Consider the following 25,456-nt stretch of genomic DNA (forward strand, 5'->3'; position numbering starts at 1 on the left):
TGATGAAACAAGCTGTACAACACTGCGATTGTGTGCGCAGCTTCCCAACTGAGAGAAAACAGTACCTGACCACTCTCCTGCCTTTTCTATTCACATGAACATTCGATTGGAAGCTGTTTTGGACAACTTTCTTTCTCTTCTTGCAAAACACTCGGCAGAACTCAGTGCAGCCTCTAGAACACGATGGGAGATGTTTTTTGTGCTGGCACAGTTTCTCCTTGCCAGACAGAGTGGAAAAGCTTTTTGCTAAGATGTAGACGAGAAGAGAGGCTAAAGACGAAGGTACGGTGCTCTGCAGAGCACTGTGAGCGGCAGAATCGTCTTTGCGCGAAGAAGGAGCTTCTTCGTCTCCTGGAGCCGGAGAGAGCGGCAACTTCGCAAAGGTGATGAAACAAGCTGTACAAACTGCGATTCTGTGCGCAGATTACCAACTGAGAGAAAACAGTACCTGACCACTCTCCTGCCTTTTCTATTCACATGAACATTCGATTGCAAGCTGTTTTGGACAACTTTCTTTCTCTTCTTGCAAAACACTCGGAGACCTCCGTGCAGCCTCTAGAACACGATGGGAGATGTTTTCTGTGCTGGCACAGTTTCTCCTGGCAGGCAGAGTGGAAAAGCTTTTTGCTAAGATGTAGACGAGAAGAGAGGCTAAAGACGAAGGTACGGTGCTCTGCAGAGCTAAGCACAGCTCCCGGGCCTCTTTCGGCAGAAGACACACACTGCAGAGCACTGTGAGCGGCAGAATCGTCTTTGCGCGAAGAAGCAGCTTCTTCGTCTCCGGGAGCCGGAGAGAGCGGCAACTTCGCAAAGGTGATGAAACAAGCGGTACAACACTGCGATTGTGTGCGCAGCTTGCCAACTGAGAGAAAACAGTACCTGACCACTCTCCTGCCTTTTCTATTCACATGAACATTCGATTGGAAGCTGTTTTGGACAACTTTCTTTCTCTTCTTGCAAAACACTCGGCAGACCTCCGTGCAGCCTCTAGAACACGATGGGAGATGTTTTTTGTGCTGGCACAGTTTCTCCTTGCCAGACAGAGTGGAAAAGCTTTTTGCTAAGATGTAGACGAGAAGAGAGGCTAAAGACGAAGGTACGGTGCTCTGCAGAGCACTGTGAGGGCAGAATCGTCTTTGCGCGAAGAAGCAGCTTCTTCGTCTCCGGGAGCCGGAGAGAGCGGCAACTTGGCAAAGGTGATGAAACAAGCTGTACAACACTGCGATTGTGTGCGCAGCTTGCCAACTGAGAGAAAACAGTACCTGACCACTCTCCTGCCTTTTCTATTCACATGAACATTCGATTGCAAGCTGTTTTGGACAACTTTCTTTCTCTTCTTGCAAAACACTCTGCAGATATCCGTGCAGCTTCTAGAACACGATGGGAGATGTTTTCTGTGCTGGTAAAGTTTCTCCTTGCCAGACAGAGTGGAAAAGCTTTTTGCTAAGATGTAGACGAGAAGAGAGGCTAAAGACGAAGGTACCGTGCTCTGCAGAGCTAAGCACCGCTCCCGTGCCTCTTTCGGCAGAAGACACACACCGCAGAGCACTGTGAGCGGCAGAATCGTCTTTGCGCGAAGAAGCCGCTTCTTCGTCTCCGGGAGCCGGAGAGAGCGGCAACTTGGCAAAGGTGATGAAACAAGCTGTACAACACTGCGATTGTGTGCGCAGCTTGCCAACTGAGAGAAAACAGTACCTGACCACTCTCCTGCCTTTTCTATTCACATGAACATTCGATTGCAAGCTGTTTTGGACAACTTTCTTTCTCTTCTTGCAAAACACTCGGCAGACCTCCGTGCAGCCTCTAGAACACGATGGGAGATGTTTTTTGTGCTGGCACAGTTTCTCCTTGCCAGACAGAGTGGAAAAGCTTTTTGCTAAGATGTAGACGAGAAGAGAGGCTAAAGACGAAGGTACGGTGCTCTGCAGAGCTAAGCACCGCTCCCGGACCTCTTTCGGCAGAAGGCGCACACCGCAGAGCACTGTGAGCGGCACAATCGTCTTTGCGCGAAGAAGCAGCTTCTTCGTCTCCGGGAGCCGGAGAGAGCGGCAACTTGGCAAAGGTGATGAAACAAGCTGTACAACACTGCGATTGTGTGCGCAGCTTGCCAACTGAGAGAAAACAGTACCTGACCACACTCCTGCCTTTTCTATTCACGTGAACATTCGATTGCAAGCTGTTTTGGACAACTTTCTTTCTCTTCTTGCAAAACACTCGGCAGACCTCCGTGCAGCCTCTAGAACACGATGGGAGATGTTTTTTGTGCTGGCACAGTTTCTCCTTGCCAGACAGAGTGGAAAAGCTTTTTGCTAAGATGTAGACGAGAAGAGAGGCTAAAGACGAAGGTACAGTGCTCTGCAGAGCTAAGCAGAGCTCCCGGACGTCTTTCGGCAGAAGGCGCACACCGCAGAGCACTGTGAGCGGCAGAATCGTCTTTGCGCGAAGAAGCAGCTTCTTCGTCTCCGGGAGCCGGAGAGAGCGGCAACTTGGCAAAGGTGATGAAACAAGCTGTACAACACTGCGATTGTGTGCGCAGCTTGCCAACAGAGAGAAAACAGTACCTGACCACTCTCCTGCCTTTTCTATTCACATGAACATTCGATTGCAAGCTGTTTTGGACAACTTTCTTTCTCTTCTTGCAAAACACTCTGCATACCTCCGTGCAGCCTCTAGAACACGATGGGAGATGTTTTTTGTGCTGGCGCAGTTTCTCCTCGCCAGACAGAGTGGAAAAGTTTTTTGCTAAGATGTAGACGAGAAGAGAGGCTAAAGACGAAGGTACGGTGCTCTGCAGAGCACTGTGAGCGGCGGAATCCTATTTGCGCGAAGAAGCAGCTTCTTCGTCTCCTGGAGCCGGAGAGAGCGGCAACTTCGCAAAGGTGATGAAACAACCTGTACAAAACTGCGATTGTGTGCGCAGGTTATCAACTGAGAGAAAACAGTACCTGACCACTCTCCTGCCTTTTCTATTCACATGAACATTCGATTGCAAGCTGTTTTGGACAACTTTCTTTCTCTTCTTGCAAAACACTCGGCAGACATCCATGCAGCCTCTAGAACACGATGGGAGATGTTTTTTGTGCTGGCACAGTTTCTCCTTGCCAGACAGAGTGGAAATGCTTTTTGCTAAGATGTAGACGAGAAGAGAGGCTAAAGACGAAGGTACGGTGCTCTGCAGAGCACTGTGAGCGGCAGAATCGTCTTTGCGCGAAGAAGCAGCTTCTTCGTCTCCTTGAGCCGGAGAGAGCGGCAACTTCGCAAAGGTGATGAAACAAGCTGTACAAAACTGCGATTGTGTGCGCAGATTACCAACTGAGAGAAAACAGTACCTGACCACTCTCCTGCCTTTTCAATTCACTTGAACATTCGATTGCAAGCTGTTTTGGACAACTTTCTTTCTCTTCTTGCAAAACACTCGGAGACCTCCGTGCAGCCTCTAGAACACGATGGGAGATGTTTTCTGTGCTGGCACAGTTTCTCCTGGCAGGCAGAGTGGAAAAGCTTTTTGCTAAGATGTAGACGAGAAGAGAGGCTAAAGACGAAGGTACGGTGCTCTGCAGAGCTAAGCACAGCTCCCGGGCCTCTTTCGGCAGAAGACACACACCGCAGAGCACTGTGAGCGGCAGAATCGTCTTTGCGCGAAGAAGCAGCTTCTTCGTCTCCGGGAGCCGGAGAGAGCGGCAACTTCGCAAAGGTGATGAAACAAGCGGTACAACACTGCGATTGTGTGCGCAGCTTGCCAACTGAGAGAAAACAGTACCTGACCACTCTCCTGCCTTTTCTATTCACATGAACATTCGATTGGAAGCTGTTTTGGACAACTTTCTTTCTCTTCTTGCAAAACACTCGGCAGACCTCCGTGCAGCCTCTAGAACACGATGGGAGATGTTTTTTGTGCTGGCACAGTTTCTCCTTGCCAGACAGAGTGGAAAAGCTTTTTGCTAAGATGTAGACGAGAAGAGAGGCTAAAGAAGCAGGTATGGTGCACTGCAGAACTAAGCACAGCTCCCTGGCCTCCTTCGGCAGAAGACACACACTGCAGAGCACTGTGAGCGGCACAATCGTCTTTGGGCGAAGAAGCAGCTTCTTCGTCTCCGGGAGCCGGAGAGAGCGGCAACTTCGCAAAGGTGATGAAACAAGCTGTACAACACTGCGATTGTGTGCGCAGTTTGCCAACTGAGAGAAAATATTACCTGACCACTCTCCTGCCTTTTCTATTCACATGAACATTCGATTGCAAGCTGTTTTGGACAACTTTCTTTCTCTTCTTGCAAAACACTCGGCAGACCTCTGTGCAGCCTCTAGAACACGATGGGAGATGTTTTCTGTGCTGGCACAGTTTCTCCTTGCCAGACAGAGTGGAAAAGCTTTTTGCTAAGATGTAGACGAGAAGAGAGGCTAAAGACGAAGGTACGGTGCTCTGCAGAGCTAAGCACAGCTCCCGGACCTCTTTCGGCAGAAGACACACACCGCAGAGCACTGTGAGCGGCAGAATCGTCTTTGCGCGAAGAAGCAGCTTCTTCGTCTCCGGGAGCCGGAGAGAGCGGCAACTTGGCAAAGGTGATGAAACAAGCTGTACAAAACTTCGATTGTGTGCGCAGCTTATCAACTGAGAGAAAACAGTACCTGACCACTCTCCTGCCTTTTCTATTCACATGAACATTCGATTGCAAGCTGTTTTGGACAACTTTCTTTCTCTTCTTGCAAAATACTCTGCAGAACTCCGTGCAGCTTCTAGAACACGATGGGAGATGTTTTCTGTGCTGGCACAGTTTCTCCTTGCCAGACAGAGTGGAAAAGCTTTTTGCTAAGATGTAGACGAGAAGAGAGGCTAAAGACGAAGGTACCGTGCTCTGCAGAGCTAAGCACAGCTGCCGGACCTCTTTCGGCAGAAGACACACACCGCAGAGCACTGTGAGCGGCAGAATCGTCTTTGCGCGAAGAAGCAGCTTCTTCGTCTCCGGGAGCCGGAGAGAGCGGCAACTTGGCAAAGGTGATGAAACAAGCTGTACAACACTGCGATTGTGTGCGCAGCTTGCCAACTGAGAGAAAACAGTACCTGACCACTCTCCTGCCTTTTCTATTCACATGAACATTCGATTGGAAGCTGTTTTGGACAACTTTCTTTCTCTTCTTGCAAAACACTCGGCAGAACTCAGTGCAGCCTCTAGAACACGATGGGAGATGTTTCTTGTGCTGGCACAGTTTCTCCTTGCCAGACAGAGTGGAAAAGCTTTTTGCTAAGATGTAGACGAGAAGAGAGGCTAAAGACGAAGGTACGGTGCTCTGCAGAGCACTGTGAGCGGCAGAATCCTCTTTGCGCGAAGAAGGATCTTCTTCGTCTCCTGGAGCCGGAGAGAGCGGCAACTTCGCAAAGGTGATGAAACAAGCTGTACAAAACTGCGATTCTGTGCGCAGATTACCAACTGAGAGAAAACAGTACCTGACCACTCTCCTGCCTTTTCAATTCACTTGAATATTCGATTGCAAGCTGTTTTGGACAACTTTCTTTCTCTTCTTGCAAAACACTCGGAGACCTCCGTGCAGCCTCTAGAACACGATGGGAGATGTTTTCTGTGCTGGCACAGTTTCTCCTGGCAGGCAGAGTGGAAAAGCTTTTTGCTAAGATGTAGACGAGAAGAGAGGCTAAAGACGAAGGTACGGTGCTCTGCAGAGCTAAGCACAGCTCCCGGGCCTCTTTCGGCAGAAGACACACACTGCAGAGCACTGTGAGCGGCAGAATCGTCTTTGCGCGAAGAAGCAGCTTCTTCGTCTCCGGGAGCCGGAGAGAGCGGCAACTTCGCAAAGGTGATGAAACAAGCTGTACAACACTGCGATTGTGTGCGCAGTTTGCCAACTGAGAGAAAACAGTACCTGACCACTCTCCTGCCTTTTCTATTCACATGAACATTCGATTGCAAGCTGTTTTGGACAACTTTCTTTCTCTTCTTGCAAAACACTCGGCAGACCTCTGTGCAGCCTCTAGAACACGATGGGAGATGTTTTCTGTGCTGGCACAGTTTCTCCTTGCCAGACAGAGTGGAAAAGCTTTTTGCTAAGATGTAGACGAGAAGAGAGGCTAAAGACGAAGGTACGGTGCTCTGCAGAGCTAAGCACAGCTCCCGGACCTCTTTCGGCAGAAGACACACACCGCAGAGCACTGTGAGCGGCAGAATCGTCTTTGCGCGAAGAAGCAGCTTCTTCGTCTCCGGGAGCCGGAGAGAGCGGCAACTTGGCAAAGGTGATGAAACAAGCTGTACAACACTGCGATTGTGTGCGCAGCTTGCCAAGTGAGAGAAAACAGTACCTGACCACTCTCCTGCCTTTTCTATTCACATGAACATTCGATTGGAAGCTGTTTTGGACAACTTTCTTTCTCTTCTTGCAAAACACTCGGCAGAACTCAGTGCAGCCTCTAGAACACGATGGGAGATGTTTCTTGTGCTGGCACAGTTTCTCCTTGCCAGACAGAGTGGAAAAGCTTTTTGCTAAGATGTAGACGAGAAGAGAGGCTAAAGACGAAGGTACGGTGCTCTGCAGAGCTAAGCACCGCTCCCGTGCCTCTTTCGGCAGAAGACACACACCGCAGAGCACTGTGAGCGGCAGAATCGTCTTTGCGCGAAGAAGCAGCTTCTTCGTCTCCGGGAGCCGGAGAGAGCGGCAACTTCGCAAAGGTGATGAAACAAGCTGTACAACACTGCGATTGTGTGCGCAGCTTCCCAACTGAGAGAAAACAGTACCTGACCACTCTCCTGCCTTTTCTATTCACATGAACATTCGATTGGAAGCTGTTTTGGACAACTTTCTTTCTTTTCTTGCAAAACACTCGGCAGAACTCAGTGCAGCCTCTAGAACACGATGGGAGATGTTTTTTGTGCTGGCACAGTTTCTCCTTGCCAGACAGAGTGGAAAAGCTTTTTGCTAAGATGTAGACGAGAAGAGAGGCTAAAGAAGCACGTATGGTGCTTCTCAGAGCTAAGCACAGCTCCCGGGCGTCTTTCGGCAGAAGGCGCACACCGCAGAGCACTGTGAGCGGCAGAATCGTCTTTGCGCGAAGAAGCAGCTTCTTCGTCTCCGGGAGCCGGAGAGAGCGGCAACTTGGCAAAGGTGATGAAACAAGCTGTACAACACTGCGATTGTGTGCGCAGCTTGCCAACTGAGAGAAAACAGTACCTGACCACACTCCTGCCTTTTCTATTCACGTGAACATTCGATTGCAAGCTGTTTTGGACAACTTTGTTTCTCTTCTTGCAAAACACTCGGCAGACCAGCGTGCAGCCTCTAGAACACGATGGGAGATGTTTTTTGTGCTGGCACAGTTTCTCCTTGCGAGACAGAGTGGAAAAGCTTTTTGCTAAGATGTAGACGAGAAGAGAGGCTAAAGACGAAGGTACGGTGCTCTGCAGAGCTAAGCACAGCTCCCGGACCTCTTTCGGCAAAAGACACACACCGCAGAGCACTGTGAGCGGCAGAATCGTCTTTGCGCGAAGAAGCAGCTTCTTCGTCTCCGGGAGCCGGAGAGAGCGGCAACTTGGCAAAGGTGATGAAACAAGCTGTACAACACTGCGATTGTGTGCGCAGCTTGCCAACTGAGAGAAAACAGTACCTGACCACTCTCCTGCCTTTTCTATTCACATGAACATTCGATTGCAAGCTGTTTTGGACAACTTTCTTTCTCTTCTTGCAAAACACTCGGCAGACCTCCGTGCAGCCTCTAGAACACGATGGGAGATGTTTTCTGTGCTGGCACAGTTTCTCCTTGCCAGACAGAGTGGAAAAGCTTTTTGCTAAGATGTAGACGAGAAGAGAGGCTAAAGACGAAGGTACGGTGCTCTGCAGAGCACTGTGAGCGGCAGAATCGTCTTTGCGCGAAGAAGGAGCTTCTTCGTCTCCTGGAGACGGAGAGAGCGGCAACTTCGCAAAGGTGATGAAACAAGCTGTACAAAACTGCGATTCTGTGCGCAGATTACCAACTGAGAGAAAACAGCACCTGACCACTCTCCTGCCTTTTCAATTCACTTGAATATTCGATTGCAAGCTGTTTTGGACAACTTTCTTTCTCTTCTTGCAAAACACTCGGAGACCTCCGTGCAGCCTCTAGAACACGATGGGAGATGTTTTCTGTGCTGGCACAGTTTCTCCTGGCAGGCAGAGTGGAAAAGCTTTTTGCTATGATGTAGACGAGAAGAGAGGCTAAAGACGAAGGTACGGTGCTCTGCAGAGCTAAGCACAGCTCCCGGGCCTCTTTCGGCAGAAGACACACACTGCAGAGCACTGTGAGCGGCAGAATCGTCTTTGCGCGAAGAAGCAGCTTCTTCGTCTCCGGGAGCCGGAGAGAGCGGCAACTTCGCAAAGGTGATGAAACAAGCGGTACAACACTGCGATTGTGTGCGCAGCTTGCCAACTGAGAGAAAACAGTACCTGACCACTCTCCTGCCTTTTCTATTCACATGAACATTCGATTGCAAGCTGTTTTGGACAACTTTCTTTCTCTTCTTGCAAAACACTCTGCAGACCTCCGTGCAGCTTCCAGAACACGATGGGAGATGTTTTCTGTGCTGGTAAAAATTTCTCCTTGCCAGACAGAGTGGAAAAGCTTTTTGCTAAGATGTAGACGAGAAGAGAGGCTAAAGACGAAGGTACCGTGCTCTGTAGAGCTAAGCACCGCTCCCGTGCCTCTTTCGGCAGAAGACACACACCGCAGAGCACTGTGAGCGGCAGAATCGTCTTTGCGCGAAGAAGCAGCTTCTTCGTCTCCGGGAGCCGGAGAGAGCGGCAACTTCGCAAAGGTGATGAAACAAGCTGTACAACACTGCGATTGTGTGCGCAGCTTGCCAACTGAGAGAAAACAGTACCTGACCACTCTCCTGCCTTTTCTATTCACATGAACATTCGATTGGAAGCTGTTTTGGACAACTTTCTTTCTCTTCTTGCAAAACACTCGGCAGACCTCCGTGCAGCCTCTAGAACACGATGGGAGATGTTTTTTGTGCTGGCACAGTTTCTCCTTGCCAGACAGAGTGGAAAAGCTTTTTGCTAAGATGTAGACGAGAAGAGAGGCTAAAGACGAAGGTACGGTGCTCTGCAGAGCTAAGCACAGCTCCCGGACGTCTTTCGGCAGAAGGCGCACACCGCAGAGCACTGTGAGCGGCAGAATCGTCTTTGCGCGAAGAAGCAGCTTCTTCGTCTCCGGGAGCCGGAGAGAGCGGCAACTTGGCAAAGGTGATGAAACAAGCTGTACAACACTGCGATTGTGTGCGCAGCTTGCCAACAGAGAGAAAACAGTACCTGACCACTCTCCTGCCTTTTCTATTCACATGAACATTCGATTGCAAGCTGTTTTGGACAACTTTCTTTCTCTTCTTGCAAAACACTCTGCATACCTCCGTGCAGCCTCTAGAACACGATGGGAGATGTTTTTTGTGCTGGCGCAGTTTCTCCTCGCCAGACAGAGTGGAAAAGCTTTTTGCTAAGATGTAGACGAGAAGAGAGGCTAAAGACGAAGGTACGGTGCTCTGCAGAGCACTGTGAGCGGCAGAATCCTATTTGCGCGAAGAAGCAGCTTCTTCGTCTCCTGGAGCCGGAGAGAGCGGCAACTTCGCAAAGGTGATGAAACAAGCTGTACAAAACTGCGATTGTGTGCGCAGGTTATCAACTGAGAGAAAACAGTACCTGACCACTCTCCTGCCTTTTCTATTCACATGAACATTCGATTGCAAGTTGTTTTGGACAACTTTCTTTCTCTTCTTGCAAAACACTCGGCAGACATCCATGCAGCCTCTAGAACACGATGGGAGATGTTTTTTGTGCTGGCACAGTTTCTCCTTGCCAGACAGAGTGGAAAAGCTTTTTGCTAAGATGTAGACGAGAAGAGAGGCTAAAGACGAAGGTACGGTGCTCTGCAGAGCACTGTGAGCGGCAGAATCGTCTTTGCGCGAAGAAGCAGCTTCTTCGTCTCCTGGAGCCGGAGAGAGCGGCAACTTCGCAAAGGTGATGAAACAAGCTGTACAAAACTGCGATTTTGTGCGCCGATTACCAACTGAGAGAAAACAGTACCTGACCACTCTCCTGCCTTTTCAATTCACTTGAACATTCGATTGCAAGCTGTTTTGGACAACTTTCTTTCTCTTCTTGCAAAACACTCGGAGACCTCCGTGCAGCCTCTAGAACATGATGGGAGATGTTTTCTGTGCTGGCACAGTTTCTCCTGGCAGGCAGAGTGGAAAAGCTTTTTCCTAAGATGTAGACGAGAAGAGAGGCTAAAGACGAAGGTACGGTGCTCTGCAGAGCTAAGCACAGCTCCCGGGCCTCTTTCGGCAGAAGACACACACTGCAGAGCACTGTGAGCGGCAGAATCGTCTTTGCGCGAAGAAGCAGCTTCTTCGTCTCCGGGAGCCGGAGAGAGCGGCAACTTGGCAAAGGTGATGAAACAAGCGGTACAACACTGCGATTGTGTGCGCAGCTTGCCAACTGAGAGAAAACAGTACCTGACCACTCTCCTGCCTTTTCTATTCACATGAACATTCGATTGGAATCTGTTTTGGACAACTTTCTTTCTCTTCTTGCAAAACACTCGGCAGACCTCCGTGCAGCCTCTAGAACACGATGGGAGATGTTTTTTGTGCTGGCACAGTTTCTCCTTGCCAGACAGAGTGGAAAAGCTTTTTGCTAAGATGTAGACGAGAAGAGAGGCTAAAGACGAAGGTACGGTGCTCTGCAGAGCACTGTGAGCGGCAGAATCGTCTTTGCGCGAAGAAGCAGCTTCTTCGTCTCCGGGAGCCGGAGAGAGCGGCAACTTGGCAAAGGTGATGAAACAAGCTGTACAACACTGCGATTGTGTGCGCAGCTTGCCAACTGAGAGAAAACAGTACCTGATCACTCTCCTGCCTTTTCTATTCACATGAACATTCGATTGCAAGCTGTTTTGGACAACTTTCTTTCTCTTCTTGCAAAACACTCGGCAGACCTCCGTGCAGCTTCTAGAACACGATGGGAGATGTTTTCTGTGCTGGTAAAGTTTCTCCTTGCCAGACAGAGTGGAAAAGCTTTTTGCTAAGATGTAGACGAGAAGAGAGGCTAAAGACGAAGGTACCGTGCTCTGCAGAGCTAAGCACCGCTCCCGTGCCTCTTTCGGCAGAAGACACACACCGCAGAGCACTGTGAGCGGCAGAATCGTCTTTGCGCGAAGAAGCAGCTTCTTCGTCTCCGGGAGCCGGAGAGAGCGGCAACTTCGCAAAGGTGATGAAACAAGCTGTACAACACTGCGATTGTGTGCGCAGCTTGCCAACTGAGAGAAAACAGTACCTGACCACTCTCCTGCCTTTTCTATTCACATGAACATTCGATTGGAAGCTGTTTTGGACAACTTTCTTTCTCTTCTGGCAAAACACTCGGCAGAACTCAGTGCAGCCTCTAGAACACGATGGGAGATGTTTTTTGTGCTGGCACAGTTTCTCCTTGCCAGACAGAGTGGAAAAGCTTTTTGCTAAGATGTAGACGAGAAGAGAGGCTAAAGACGAAGGTACGGTGCTCTGCAGAGCTAAGCACCGCTCCCGGACCTCTTTCGGCAGAAGGCGCACACCGCAGAGCACTGTGAGCGGCAGAATCGTCTTTGCGCGAAGAAGCAGCTTCTTCGTCTCCGGGAGCCGGAGAGAGCGGCAACTTGGCAAAGGTGATGAAACAAGCTGTACAACACTGCGATTGTGTGCGCAGCTTGCCAACAGAGAGAAAACAGTACCTGACCACTCTCCTGCCTTTTCTATTCACATGAACATTCGATTGCAAGCTGTTTTGGACAACTTTCTTTCTCTTCTTGCAAAACACTCGGCAGACCTCCGTGCAGCCTCTAGAACACGATGGGAGATGTTTTTTGTGCTGGCGCAGTTTCTCCTCGCCAGACAGAGTGGAAAAGTTTTTTGCTAAGATGTAGACGAGAAGAGAGGCTAAAGACGAAGGTACGGTGCTCTGCAGAGCACTGTGAGCGGCAGAATCGTCTTTGCGCGAAGAAGCAGCTTCTTCGTCTCCGGGAGCCGGAGAGAGCGGCAACTTGGCAAAGGTGATGAAACAAGCTGTACAACACTGCGATTGTGTGCGCAGCTTGCCAACTGAGAGAAAACAGTACCTGACCACTCTTCTGCCTTTTCTATTCACATGAACATTCGATTGCAAGCTGTTTTGGACAACTTTCTTTCTCTTCTTGCAAAACACTCTGCAGACCTCCGTGCAGCTTCTAGAACACGATGGGAGATGTTTTCTGTGCTGGTAAAGTTTCTCCTTGCCAGACAGAGTGGAAAAGCTTTTTGCTCAGATGTAGACGAGAAGAGAGGCTAAAGACGAAGATACGGTGCTCTGCAGAGCTAACCACAGCTCCCGGACCTCTTTCGGCAAAAGACACACACCGCAGAGCACTGTGAGCGGCAGAATCGTCTTTGCGCGAAGAAGCAGCTTCTTCGTCTCCGGGAGCCGGAGAGAGCGGCAACTTGGCAAAGGTGATGAAACAAGCTGTACAACACTGCGATTGTGTGCGCAGCTTGCCAAGTGAGAGAAAACAGTACCTGACCACTCTCCTGCCTTTTCTATTCACATGAACATTCGATTGCAAGCTGTTTTGGACAACTTTCTTTCTCTTCTTGCAAAACACTCGGCAGACCTCCGTGCAGCCTCTAGAACACGATGGGAGATGTTTTCTGTGCTGGCACAGTTTCTCCTGGCAGGCAGAGTAGAAAAGCTTTTTGCTAAGATGTAGACGAGAAGAGAGGCTAAAGACGAAGGTACGGTGCTCTGCGGAGCTAAGCACAGATCCCGGGCCTCTTTCGGCAGAAGACACACACTGCAGAGCACTGTGAGCGGCAGAATCGTCTTTGCGCGAAGAAGCCGCTTCTTCGTCTCCGGGAGCCGGAGAGAGCGGCAACTTGGCAAAGGTGATGAAACAAGCGGTACAACACTGCGATTGTGTGCGCAGCTTGCCAACTGAGAGAAAACAGTACCTGACCACTCTCCTGCCTTTTCTATTCACATGAACATTCGATTGGAAGCTGTTTTGGACAACTTTCTTTCTCTTTTTGCAAAACACTCGGCAGACCTCCGTGCAGCCTCTAGAACACGATGGGAGATGTTTTCTGTGCTGGCACAGTTTCTCCTTGCCAGACAGAGTGGAAAAGCTTTTTGCTAAGATGTAGACTAGAAGAGAGGCTAAAGACGAAGGTACGGTGCAATGCAGAGCACTGTGAGCGGCAGAATCGTCTTTGCGCGAAGAAGCAGCTTCTTCGTCTCCGGGAGCCGGAGAGAGCGGCAACTTGGCAAAGGTGATGAAACAAGCTGTACAACACTGCGATTGTGTGCGCAGCTTGCCAACTGAGAGAAAACAGTACCTGACCACTCTCCTGCCTTTTCTATTCACATGAACATTCGATTGCAAGCTGTTTTGGACAACTTTCTTTCTCTTCTTGCAAAACACTCTGCAGACCTCCGTGCAGCTTCTAGAACACGATGGGAGATGTTTTCTGTGCTGGCACAGTTTCTCCTTGCCAGACAGAGTGGAAAAGCTTTTTGCTAAGATGTAGACGAGAAGAGAGGCTAAAGACGAAGGTACGGTGCTCTGCAGAGCTAAGCACAGCTCCCGGACCTCTTTCGGCAAAAGACACACACCGCAGAGCACTGTGAGCGGCAGAATCGTCTTTGCGCGACGAAGCAGCTTCTTCGTCTCCGGGAGCCGGAGAGAGCGGCAACTTGGCAAAGGTGATGAAACAAGCTGTACAACACTGCGATTGTGTGCGCAGCTTGCCAACTGAGAGAAAACAGTACCTGACCACTCTCCTGCCTTTTCTATTCACATGAACATTCGATTGGAAGCTGTTTTGGAAAACTTTCTTTCTCTTCTTGCAAAACACTCTGCATACCTCCGTGCAGCCTCTAGAACACGATGGGAGATGTTTTTTGCGCTGGCGCAGTTTCTGCTCGCCAGACAGTGTGGAAAAGTTTTTTGCTAAGATGTAGACGAGAAGAGAGGCTAAAGACGAAGGTACGGTGCTCTGCAGAGCACTGTGAGCGGCAGAATCCTCTTTGCGCGAAGAACCAGCTTCTTCGTCTCCTGGAGCCGGAGAGAGCGGCAACTTCGCAAAGGTGATGAAACAAGCTTTACAAAACTGCGATTGTGTGCGCAGGTTATCAACTGAGAGAAAACAGTACCTGACCACTCTCCTGCCTTTTCTATTCACATGAACATTCGATTGCAAGCTGTTTTGGACAACTTTCTTTCTCTTCTTGCAAAACACTCGGCAGACATCCGTGCAGTCTCTAGAACACGATGGGAGATGTTTTTGGTGCTGGCACAGTTTCTCCTTGCCAGACAGAGTGGAAAAGCTTTTTGCTAAGATGTAGACGAGAAGAGAGGCTAAAGACGAAGGTACGGTGCTCTGCAGAGGTAAGCACCGGTGCCGGGCGTCTTTCGGCAGAAGACACACACCGCAGAGCACTGTGAGCGGCAGAATCGTCTTTGCGCGAAGAAGCAGCTTCTTCGTCTCCGGGAGCCGGAGAGAGCGGCAACTTCGCAAAGGTGATGAAACAAGCTGTACAACACTGCGATTGTGTGCGCAGCTTGCCAACTGAGAGAAAACAGTACCTGACCACTCTCCTGCCTTTTCTATTCACATGAACATTCGATTGCAAGCTGTTTTGGACAACTTTCTTTCTCTTCTTGCAAAACACTCGGCAGACCTCCGTGCAGCCTCTAGAACACGATGGGAGATGTTTTTTGTGCTAGCACAGTTTCTCCTTGCCAGACAGAGTGGAAAAGCTTTTTGCTAAGATGTAGACGAGAAGAGAGGCTAAAGACGAAGGTACGGTGCTCTGCAGAGCACTGTGAGCGGCAGAATCGTCTTTGCGCGAAGAAGCAGCTTCTTCGTCTCCGGGAGCCGGAGAGAGCGGCAACTTCGCAAAGGTGATGAAACAAGCTGTACAACACTGCGATTGTGTGCGCAGCTTGCCAACTGAGAGAAAACAGTACCTGACCACTCTCCTGCCTTTTCTATTCTCATGAAAATTCGATTGCAAGCTGTTTTGGACAACTTTCTTTCTCTTCTTGCAAAATACTCTGCAGACCTCCGTGCAGCTTCTAGAACACGATGGGAGATGTTTTCTGTGCTGGTAAAGTTTCTCCTTGCCAGACAGAGTGGAAAAGCTTTTTGCTAAGATGTAGACGAGAAGAGAGGCTAAAGACGAAGGTACGGTGCTCTGCAGAGGTAAGCACCGGTGCCGGGCGTCTTTCGGCAGAAGGCGCACACCGCAGGGCACTGTGAGCGGCAGAATCGTCTTTGCGCGAAGAAGCCGCTTCTTCGTCTCCGGGAGCCGGAGAGAGCGGCAACTTGGCAAAGGTGATGAAACAAGCTGTACAACACTGCGATTGTGTGCGCAGCTTCCCAACGGAGAGAAAACAGTACCTGACCACTCTCCTGCCTTTTCTATTCACATGAACATTCGATTGCAAGCTGTTTTGGACAACTTTCTTTCTCTTGCAAAACACTCGGCAGACCTCCGTGCAGCCTCTACAACACGATGGGAGATGGTTTCTGTGCTGGCACAGTTTCTCCTTGCCAGACAGAGTGGAAAAGCTTTTTGCTAAGATGTAGACGAGAAGAGAGGCTAAAGACGAAGGTACGGTGCTCTGCAGAGCACTGTGAGCGGCAGAATCGTCTTTGCGCGAAGAAGCAGCTTCTTCGTCTCCTGGAGCCGGAGAGAGCGGCAACTTGGCAAAGGTGATGAAACAAGGTGTACAAAACTGCGATTGTGTGCGCAGATTACCAACTGAGAGAAAACAGTACCTGACCACTCTCCTGCCTTTTCTATTCACTTGAACATTCGATTGCAAGCTGTTTTGGACAACTTTCTTTCTCTTCTTGCAAAATACTCGGCAGACCTCCGTGCAGCCTCTAGAACACGATGGGAGATGTTTTCTGTGCTGGCACAGTTTCTCCTTGCCAGACAGAGTGGAAAAGCTTTTTGCTAAGATGTAGACGAGAAGAGAGGCTAAAGACGAAGGTACGGTGCTCTGCAGAGCTAAGCACCGCTCCCGGATCTCTTTCGGCAGAAGGCACACACCGCAGAGCACTGTGAGCGGCAGAATCGTCTTTGCGCGAAGAAGCAGCTTCTTCCTCTCCGGGAGCCGGAGAGAGCGGCAGCTTCGCAAAGGTGATGAAACAAGCTGTACAACACTGCGATTGTGTGCGCAGCTTGCCAACTGAGAGAAAACAGTACCTGACCACTCTCCTGCCTTTTCTATTCACATGAACATTCGATTGGAAGCTGTTTTGGACAACTTTCTTTCTCTTCTTGCAAAACACTCGGCAGACCTCCGTGCAGCCTCTAGAACACGATGGGAGATGTTGTTTGTTCTGCCACAGTTTCTCCTTGCCAGACAGAGTGGAAAAGCTTTTTGCTAAGATGTAGACGAGAAGAGAGGCTAAAGACGAAGGTACGGTGCTCTGCAGAGCACTGTGAGCGGCAGAATCGTCTTTGCGCGAAGAAGCAGCTTCTTCGTCTCCGGGAGCCGGAGAGAGCGGCAACTTGGCAAAGGTGATGAAACAAGCTGTACAACACTGCGATTGTGTGCGCAGCTTGCCAACTGAGAGAAAACAGTACCTGACCACTCTCCTGCCTTTTCTATTCACATGAACATTCGATTGCAAGCTGTTTTGGACAACTTTCTTTCTCTTCTTGCAAAACACTCTGCAGACCTCCGTGCAGCTTCTAGAACACGATGGGAGATGTTTTCTGTGCTGGTAAAGTTTCTCCTTGCCAGACAGAGTGGAAAAGCTTTTTGCTAAGATGTAGACGAGAAGAGAGGCTAAAGACGAAGGTACCGTGCTCTGCAGAGCTAAGCACAGCTCCCGTGCCTCTTTCGGCAGAAGACACACACCGCAGAGCACTGTGAGCGGCAGAATCGTCTTTGCGCGAAGAAGCAGCTTCTTCGTCTCCGGGAGTCGGAGAGAGCGGCAACTTCGCAAAGGTGATGATACAAACTGTACAAAACTGCGATTGTGTGCGCAGCTTATCAACTGAGAGAAAACAGTACCTGACCACTCTCCTGCCTTTTCTATTCACATGAACATTCGATTGCAAGCTGTTTTGGACAACTTTCTTTCTCTTCTTGCAAAACACTCTGCAGACCTCCCTGCAGCTTCTAGAAAACGATGGGAGATATTTTCTGTGCTGGTAAAGTTTCTCCTTGCCAGACAGAGTGGAAAAGCTTTTTGCTAAGATGTAGACTAGAATAGAGGCTAAAGATGAAGTTACGGTGCTCTGTAGAGCTAAGCACAGCTCCCGTGCCTCTTTCGGCAGAAGACACACACCGCAGAGCACTGTGAGCGGCAGAATCGTCTTTGCGCGAAGAAGCAGCTTCTTCGTCTCCGGGAGCCGGAGAGAGCGGCAACTTCGCAAAGGTGATGAAACAAGCTGTACAACACTGCGATTGTGTGCGCAGCTTGCCAAGTGAGAGAAAACAGTACCTGACCACACTCCTGCCTTTCTATTCACGTGAACATTCGATTGCAAGCTGTTTTGGACAACTTTCTTGCTCTTCTTGCAAAACACTCGGCAGACCAGCGTGCAGCCTCTAGAACACGATGGGAGATGTTTTTTGTGCTGGCACAGTTTCTCCTTGCCAGACAGAGTGGAAAAGCTTTTTGCTAAGATGTAGACGAGAAGAGAGGCTAAAGATGAAGGTACGATGCTCTGCAGAGCTAAGCACAGCTCCCGGGCCTCTTTCGGCAGAAGACACACACCGCAGAGCACTGTGAGCGGCAGAATCGTCTTTGCGCGAAGAAGCAGCTTCTTCGTCTCCGGGAGCCGGAGAGAGCGGCAACTTCGCAAAGGTGATGAAACAAGCTGTACAAAACTGCGATTGTGTGCGCAGCTTCCCAACTGAGAGAAAACAGTACCTGACCACTCTCCTGCCTTTTCTATTCACATGAACATTCGATTGCAAGCTGTTTTGGACAACTTTCTTTCTCTTCTTGCAAAACACTCTGCATACCTCCGTGCAGCCTCTAGAACACGATGGGAGATGTTTTTTGTGCTGGCACAGTTTCTCCTCGCCAGACAGAGTGGAAAAGTTTTTTGCTAAGATGTAGACGAGAAGAGAGGCTAAAGACGAAGATATGGTGCTCTGCAGAGCACTGTGAGCGGCAGAATCGTCTTTGCGCGAAGAAGCAGCTTCTTCGGCTCTTGGAGCCGGAGAGAGCGGCAACTTCGCAAAGGTGATGAAACAAGCTGTACAAAACTGCGATTGTGTGCGCAGGTTATCAACTGAGAGAAAACAGTACCTGACCACTCTCCTGCCTTTTCTATTCACATGAACATTCGATTGCAAGCTGTTTTGGACAACTTTCTTTCTCTTCTTGCAAAACACTCGGCAGACATCCATGCAGCCTCTAGAACACAATGGGAGATGTTTTTTGTGCTGGCACAGTTTCTCCTTGCCAGACAGAGTGGAAAAGTTTTTGCTAAGATGTAGACGAGAAGAGAGGCTAAAGACGAAGGTACGGTGCTCTGCAGAGCACTGTGAGCGGCAGAATCGTCTTTGCGCGAAGAAGCAGCTTCTTCGTCTCCGGGAGCCGGAGAGAGCGGCAACTTGGCAAAGGTGATGAAACAAGCTGTACAACACTGCGATTGTGTGCGCAGCTTGCCAACTGAGAGAAAAAAGTACCTGACCACTCTCCTGCCTTTTCTATTCACATGAACATTGGATTGGAAGCTGTTTTGGACAACTTTCTTTCTCTTCTTGCAAAACACTAGGCAGAACTCAGTGCAGCCTCTAGAACACGATGGGAGATGTTTTTTGTGCTGGCACAGTTTCTCCTTGCCAGACAGAGTGGAAAAGCTTTTTGCTAAGATGTAGACGAGAAGAGAGGCTGAAGACGAAGGTACGGTGCTCTGCAGAGCTAAGCACCGCTCCCGGACCTCTTTCGGCAGAAGGCGCACACCGCAGAGCACTGTGAGCGGCAGAATCGTCTTTGCGCGAAGAAGCAGCTTCTTCCTCTCCGGGAGCCGGAGAGAGCGGCAGCTTCGCAAAGGTGATGAAACAAGCTGTACAACACTGCGATTGTGTGCGCAGCTTGCCAACTGAGAGAAAACAGTACCTGACCACTCTCCTGCCTTTTCTATTCACATGAACATTCGATTGGAAGCTGTTTTGGACAACTTGCTTTCTCTTCTTGCAAAACACTCGGCAGACCTCCGTGCAGCCTCTAGAACACGATGGGAGATGTTTTTTGTGCTGGCACAGTTTCTCCTTGCCAGACAGAGTGGAAAAGCTTTTTGCTAAGATGTAGACGAGAAGAGAGGCTAAAGACGAAGGTACGGTGCTCTGCCGAGCACTGTGAGCGGCAGAATCGTCTTTGCGCGAAGAAGCAGCTTCTTCGTCTCCTGGAGCCGGAGAGAGCGGCAACTTGGCAAAGGTGATGAAACAAGCTGTACAAAACTGCGATTGTGTGAGCAGATTACCAACTGAGAGAAAACAGTACCTGACCACTCTCCTGCCTTTTCTATTCACTTGAACATTCGATTGCAAGCTGTTTTGGACAACTTTCTTTCTCTTCTTGCAAAACACTCGGCAGACCTCCGTGCAGCCTCTAGAACACGATGGGAGATGTTTTCTGTGCTGGCACAGTTTCTCCTTGCCAGACGGATTGGAAAAGCTTTTTGCTAAGATGTAGACGAGAAGAGAGGCTAAAGACGAAGGTACGGTGCTCTGCAGAGCTAAGCACCGCTCCCGGATCTCTTTCGGCAGAAGGCACACACCGCAGAGCACTGTGAGCGGCAGAATCGTCTTTGCGCGAAGAAGCAGCTTCTTCCTCTCCGGGAGCCGGAGAGAGCGGCAGCTTCGCAAAGGTGATGAAACAAGCTGTACAACACTGCAATTGTGTGCGCAGCTTGCCAACTGAGAGAAAACAGTACCTGACCACTCTCCTGCCTTTTCTATTCACATGAACATTCGATTGGAAGCTGTTTTGGACAACTTTCTTTCTCTTCTTGCAAAACACTCGGCAGACCTCCGTGCAGCCTCTAGAACACGATGGGAGATGTTTTTTGTGCTGCCACAGTTTCTCCTTGCCAGACAGAGTGGAAAAGCTTTTTGCTAAGATGTAGACGAGAAGAGAGGCTAAAGAAGCAGGTATGGTGCACTGCAGAACTAAGCACAGCTCCCTGGCCTCTTTCGGCAGAAGACACACACTGCAGAGCACTGTGAGCGGCAGAATCGTCTTTGGGCGAAGAAGCAGCTTCTTCGTCTCCGGGAGCCGGAGAGAGCGGCAACTTCGCAAAGGTGATGAAACAAGCTGTACAACACTGCGATTGTGTGCGCAGCTTGCCAACTGAGAGAAAACAGTACCTGACCACTCTCCTGCCTTTTCTATTCACGTGAACATTCGATTGCAAGCTGTTTTGGACAACTTTCTTGCTCTTCTTGCAAAACATTCGGCAGACCAGCGTGCAGCCTCTAGAACACGATGGGAGATGTTTTTTGTGCTGGCACAGTTTCTCCTTGCCAGACAGATTGGAAAAGCTTTTTGCTAAGATGTAGACGAGAAGAGAGGCTAAAGACGAAGGTACGGTGCTCTGCAGAGCTAAGCACAGCTCCCGGGCCTCTTTCGGCAGAAGACACACACCGCAGAGCACTGTGAGCGGCAGAATCGTCTTTGCGCGAAGAAGCAGCTTCTTCGTCTCCGGGAGCCGGAGAGAGCGGCAACTTCGCAAAGGTGATGAAACAAGCTGTACAACACTGCGATTGTGTGCGCAGCTTGCCAACTGAGAGAAAACAGTACCTGACCACTCTCCTGCCTTTTCTATTCACATGAACATTCGATTGCAAGCTGTTTTGGACAACTTTCTTTCTCTTCTTGCAAAACACTCTGCATACCTCCGTGCAGCCTCTAGAACACGATGGGAGATGTTTTTTGTGCTGGCGCAGTTTCTCCTCGCCAGACAGAGTGGAAAAGTTTTTTGCTAAGATGTAGACGAGAAGAGAGGCTAAAGACGAAGGTACGGTGCTCTGCAGAGCACTGTGAGCGGCAGAATCCTATTTGCGCGAAGAAGCAGCTTCTTCGGCTCCTGGAGCCGGAGAGAGCGGCAACTTCGCAAAGGTGATGAAACAAGCTGTACAAAACTGCGATTGTGTGCGCAGGTTATCAACTGAGAGAAAACAGTACCTGACCACTCTCCTGCCTTTTCTATTCACATGAACATTCGATTGCAAGCTGTTTTGGACAACTTTCTTTCTCTTCTTGCAAAACACTCGGCAGACATCCATGCAGCCTCTAGAACACGATGGGAGATGTTTTTTGTGCTGGCACAGTTTCTCCTTGCCAGACAGAGTGGAAAAGTTTTTGCTAAGATGTAGACGAGAAGAGAGGCTAAAGACGAAGGTACGGTGCTCTGCAGAGCACTGTGAGCGGCAGAATCGTCTTTGCGCGAAGAAGCAGCTTCTTCGTCTCCGGGAGCCGGAGAGAGCGGCAACTTGGCAAAGGTGATGAAACAAGCTGTACAACACTGCGATTGTGTGCGCAGCTTGCCAACTGAGAGAAAACAGTACCTGACCACTCTCCTGCCTTTTCTATTCACATGAACATTCGATTGCAAGCTGTTTTGGACAACTTTCTTTCTCTTCTTGCAAAACACTCGGCAGACCTCCGTGCAGCCTCTAGAACACGATGGGAGATGTTTTTTGTGCTGGCACAGTTTCTCCTTGCCAGACAGAGTGGAAAAGCTTTTTGCTAAGATGTAGACGAGAAGAGAGCCTAAAGACGACGGTACGGTGCTCTGCAGAGCTAAGCACCGCTCCCGGACCTCTTTCGGCAGAAGGCGCACACCGCAGAGCACTGTGAGCGGCAGAATCGTCTTTGCGCGAAGAAGCAGCTTCTTCGTCTCCGGGAGCCGGAGAGAGCGGCAACTTGGCAAAGGTGATGAAACAAGCTGTACAACACTGCGATTGTGTGCGCAGCTTGCCAACTGAGAGAAAACAGTACCTGACCACACTCCTGCCTTTCTATTCACGTGAACATTCGATTGCAAGCTGTTTTGGACAACTTTCTTGCTCTTCTTGCAAAACACTCGGCAGACCAGCGTGCAGCCTCTAGAACACGATGGGAGATGTTTTTTGTGCTGGCACAGTTTCTCCTTGCCAGACAGAGTGGAAAAGCTTTTTGCTAAGATGTAGTCGAGAAGAGAGGCTAAAGATGAAGGTACGGTGCTCTGCAGAGCTAAGCACAGCTCCCGGGCCTTTTTCGGCAGAAGACACACACCGCAGAGCACTGTGAGCGGCAGAATCGTCTTTGCGCGAAGAAGCAGCTTCTTCGTCTCCGGGAGCCGGAGAGAGCGGCAACTTCGCAAAGGTGATGAAACAAGCTGTACAACACTGCGATTGTGTGCGCAGCTTGCCATCTGAGAGAAAACAGTACCTGACCACTCTCCTGCCTTTTCTATTCACATGAACATTCGATTGCAAGCTGTTTTGGACAACTTTCTTTCTCTTCTTGCAAAACACTCTGCATACCTCCGTGCAGCCTCTAGAACACGATGGGAGATGTTTTTTGTGCTGGCACAGTTTCTCCTCGCCAGACAGAGTGGAAAAGTTTTTTGCTAAGATGTAGACGAGAAGAGAGGCTAAAGACGAAGGTACGGTGCTCTGCAGAGCACTGTGAGCGGCAGAATCGTCTTTGCGCGAAGAAGCAGCTTCTTCGGCTCTTGGAGCCGGAGAGAGCGGCAACTTCGCAAAGGTGATGAAACAAGCTGTACAAAACTGCGATTGTGTGCGCAGGTTATCAACTGAGAGAAAACAGTACCTGACCACTCTCCTGCCTTTTCTATTCACATGAACATTCGATTGCAAGCTGTTTTGGACAACTTTCTTTCTCTTCTTGCAAAACACTCGGCAGACATCCATGCAGCCTCTAGAACACAATGGGAGATGTTTTTTGTGCTGGCACAGTTTCTCCTTGCCAGACAGAGTGGAAAAGTTTTTGCTAAGATGTAGACGAGAAGAGAGGCTAAAGACGAAGGTACGGTGCTCTGCAGAGCACTGTGAGCGGCAGAATCGTCTTTGCGCGAAGAAGCAGCTTCTTCGTCTCCGGGAGCCGGAGAGAGCGGCAACTTGGCAAAGGTGATGAAACAAGCTGTACAACACTGCGATTGTGTGCGCAGCTTGCCAACTGAGAGAAAACAGTACCTGACCACTCTCCTGCCTTTTCTATTCACATGAACATTCGATTGCAAGCTGTTTTGGACAACTTTCTTTCTCTTCTTGCAAAACACTCGGCAGACCTCCGTGCAGCCTCTAGAACACGATGGGAGATGGTTTCTGTGCTGGCACAGTTTCTCCTTGCCAGACAGAGTGGAAAAGCTTTTTGCTAAGATGTAGACGAGAAGAGAGGCTAAAGACGAAGGTACGGTGCTCTGCAGAGCTAAGCACCGCTCCCGGACCTCTTTCGGCAGAAGTCGCACACCGCAGAGCACTGTGAGCGGCAGAATCGTCTTTGCGCGAAGAAGCAGCTTCTTCGTCTCCGGGAGCCGGAGAGAGCGGCAACTTGGCAAAGGTGATGAAACAAGCTGTACAACACTGCGATTGTGTGCGCAGCTTGCCAACTGAGAGAAAAAAGTACCTGACCACTCTCCTGCCTTTTCTATTCACATGAACATTGGATTGGAAGCTGTTTTGGACAACTTTCTTTCTCTTCTTGCAAAACACTAGGCAGAACTCAGTGCAGCCTCTAGAACACGATGGGAGATGTTTTTTGTGCTGGCACAGTTTCTCCTTGCCAGACAGAGAGGAAAAGCTTTTTGCTAAGATGTAGACGAGAAGAGAGGCTGAAGACGAAGGTACGGTGCTCTGCAGAGCTAAGCACCGCTCCCGGATCTCTTTCGGCAGAAGGCGCACACCGCAGAGCACTGTGAGCGGCAGAATCGTCTTTGCGCGAAGAAGCAGCTTCTTCCTCTCCGGGAGCCGGAGAGAGCGGCAGCTTCGCAAAGGTGATGAAACAAGCTGTACAACACTGCGATTGTGTGCGCAGCTTGCCAACTGAGAGAAAACAGTACCTGACCACTCTCCTGCCTTTTCTATTCACATGAACATTCGATTGGAAGCTGTTTTGGACAACTTGCTTTCTCTTCTTGCAAAACACTCGGCAGACCTCCGTGCAGCCTCTAGAACACGATGGGAGATGTTTTTTGTGCTGGCACAGTTTCTCCTTGCCAGACAGAGTGGAAAAGCTTTTTGCTAAGATGTAGACGAGAAGAGAGGCTAAAGACGAAGGTACGGTGCTCTGCAGAGGTAAGCACCGGTGCCGGGCGTCTTTCGGCAGAAGGCGCACACCGCAGGGCACAGTGAGCGGCAGAATCGTCTTTGCGCGAAGAAGCCGCTTCTTCGTCTCCGGGAGCCGGAGAGAGCGGCAACTTCGCAAAGGTGATGAAACAAGCTGTACAACACTGCGATTGTGTGCGCAGCTTACCAACTGAGAGAAAACAGTACCTGACCACTCTCCTGCCTTTTCTATTCACATGAACATTCGATTGCAAGCTGTTTTGGACAACTTTCTTTCTCTTCTTGCAAAACACTCGGCAGAACTCAGTGCAGCCTCTAGAACACGATGGGAGATGTTTTTTGTGCTGGCACAGTTTCTCCTTGCCAGACAGAGTGGAAAAGCTTTTTGCTAAGATGTAGACGAGAAGAGAGGCTAAAGACGAAGGTACGGTGCTCTGCCGAGCACTGTGAGCGGCAGAATCGTCTTTGCGCGAAGAAGCAGCTTCTTCGTCTCCTGGAGCCGGAGAGAGCGGCAACTTGGCAAAGGTGATGAAACAAGCTGTACAAAACTGCGATTGTGTGAGCAGATTACCAACTGAGAGAAAACAGTACCTGACCACTCTCCTGCCTTTTCTATTCACTTGAACATTCGATTGCAAGCTGTTTTGGACAACTTTCTTTCTCTTCTTGCAAAACACTCGGCAGACCTCCGTGCAGCCTCTAGAACACGATGGGAGATGTTTTCTGTGCTGGCACAGTTTCTCCTTGCCAGACAGAGTGGAAAAGCTTTTTGCTAAGATGTAGACGAGAAGAGAGGCTAAAGACGAAGGTACGGTGCTCTGCAGAGCTAAGCACCGCTCCCGGATCTCTTTCGGCAGAAGGCACACACCGCAGAGCACTGTGAGCGGCAGAATCGTCTTTGCGCGAAGAAGCAGCTTCTTCCTCTCCGGGAGCCGGAGAGAGCGGCAGCTTCGCAAAGGTGATGAAACAAGCTGTACAACACTGCGATTGTGTGCGCAGCTTGCCAACTGAGAGAAAACAGTACCTGACCACTCTCCTGCCTTTTCTATTCACATGAACATTCGATTGGAAGCTGTTTTGGACAACTTTCTTTCTCTTCTTGCAAAACACTCGGCAGACCTCCGTGCAGCCTCTAGAACACGATGGGAG

The sequence above is a fragment of the Melozone crissalis genome, unplaced genomic scaffold (genome assembly GCF_028551555.1).
Source record: "Melozone crissalis strain CALT ecotype California unplaced genomic scaffold, PUWL_Pcris_2 ptg000010l_1, whole genome shotgun sequence".
NCBI classification, from domain to species: Eukaryota; Metazoa; Chordata; class Aves; order Passeriformes; family Passerellidae; genus Melozone; species Melozone crissalis.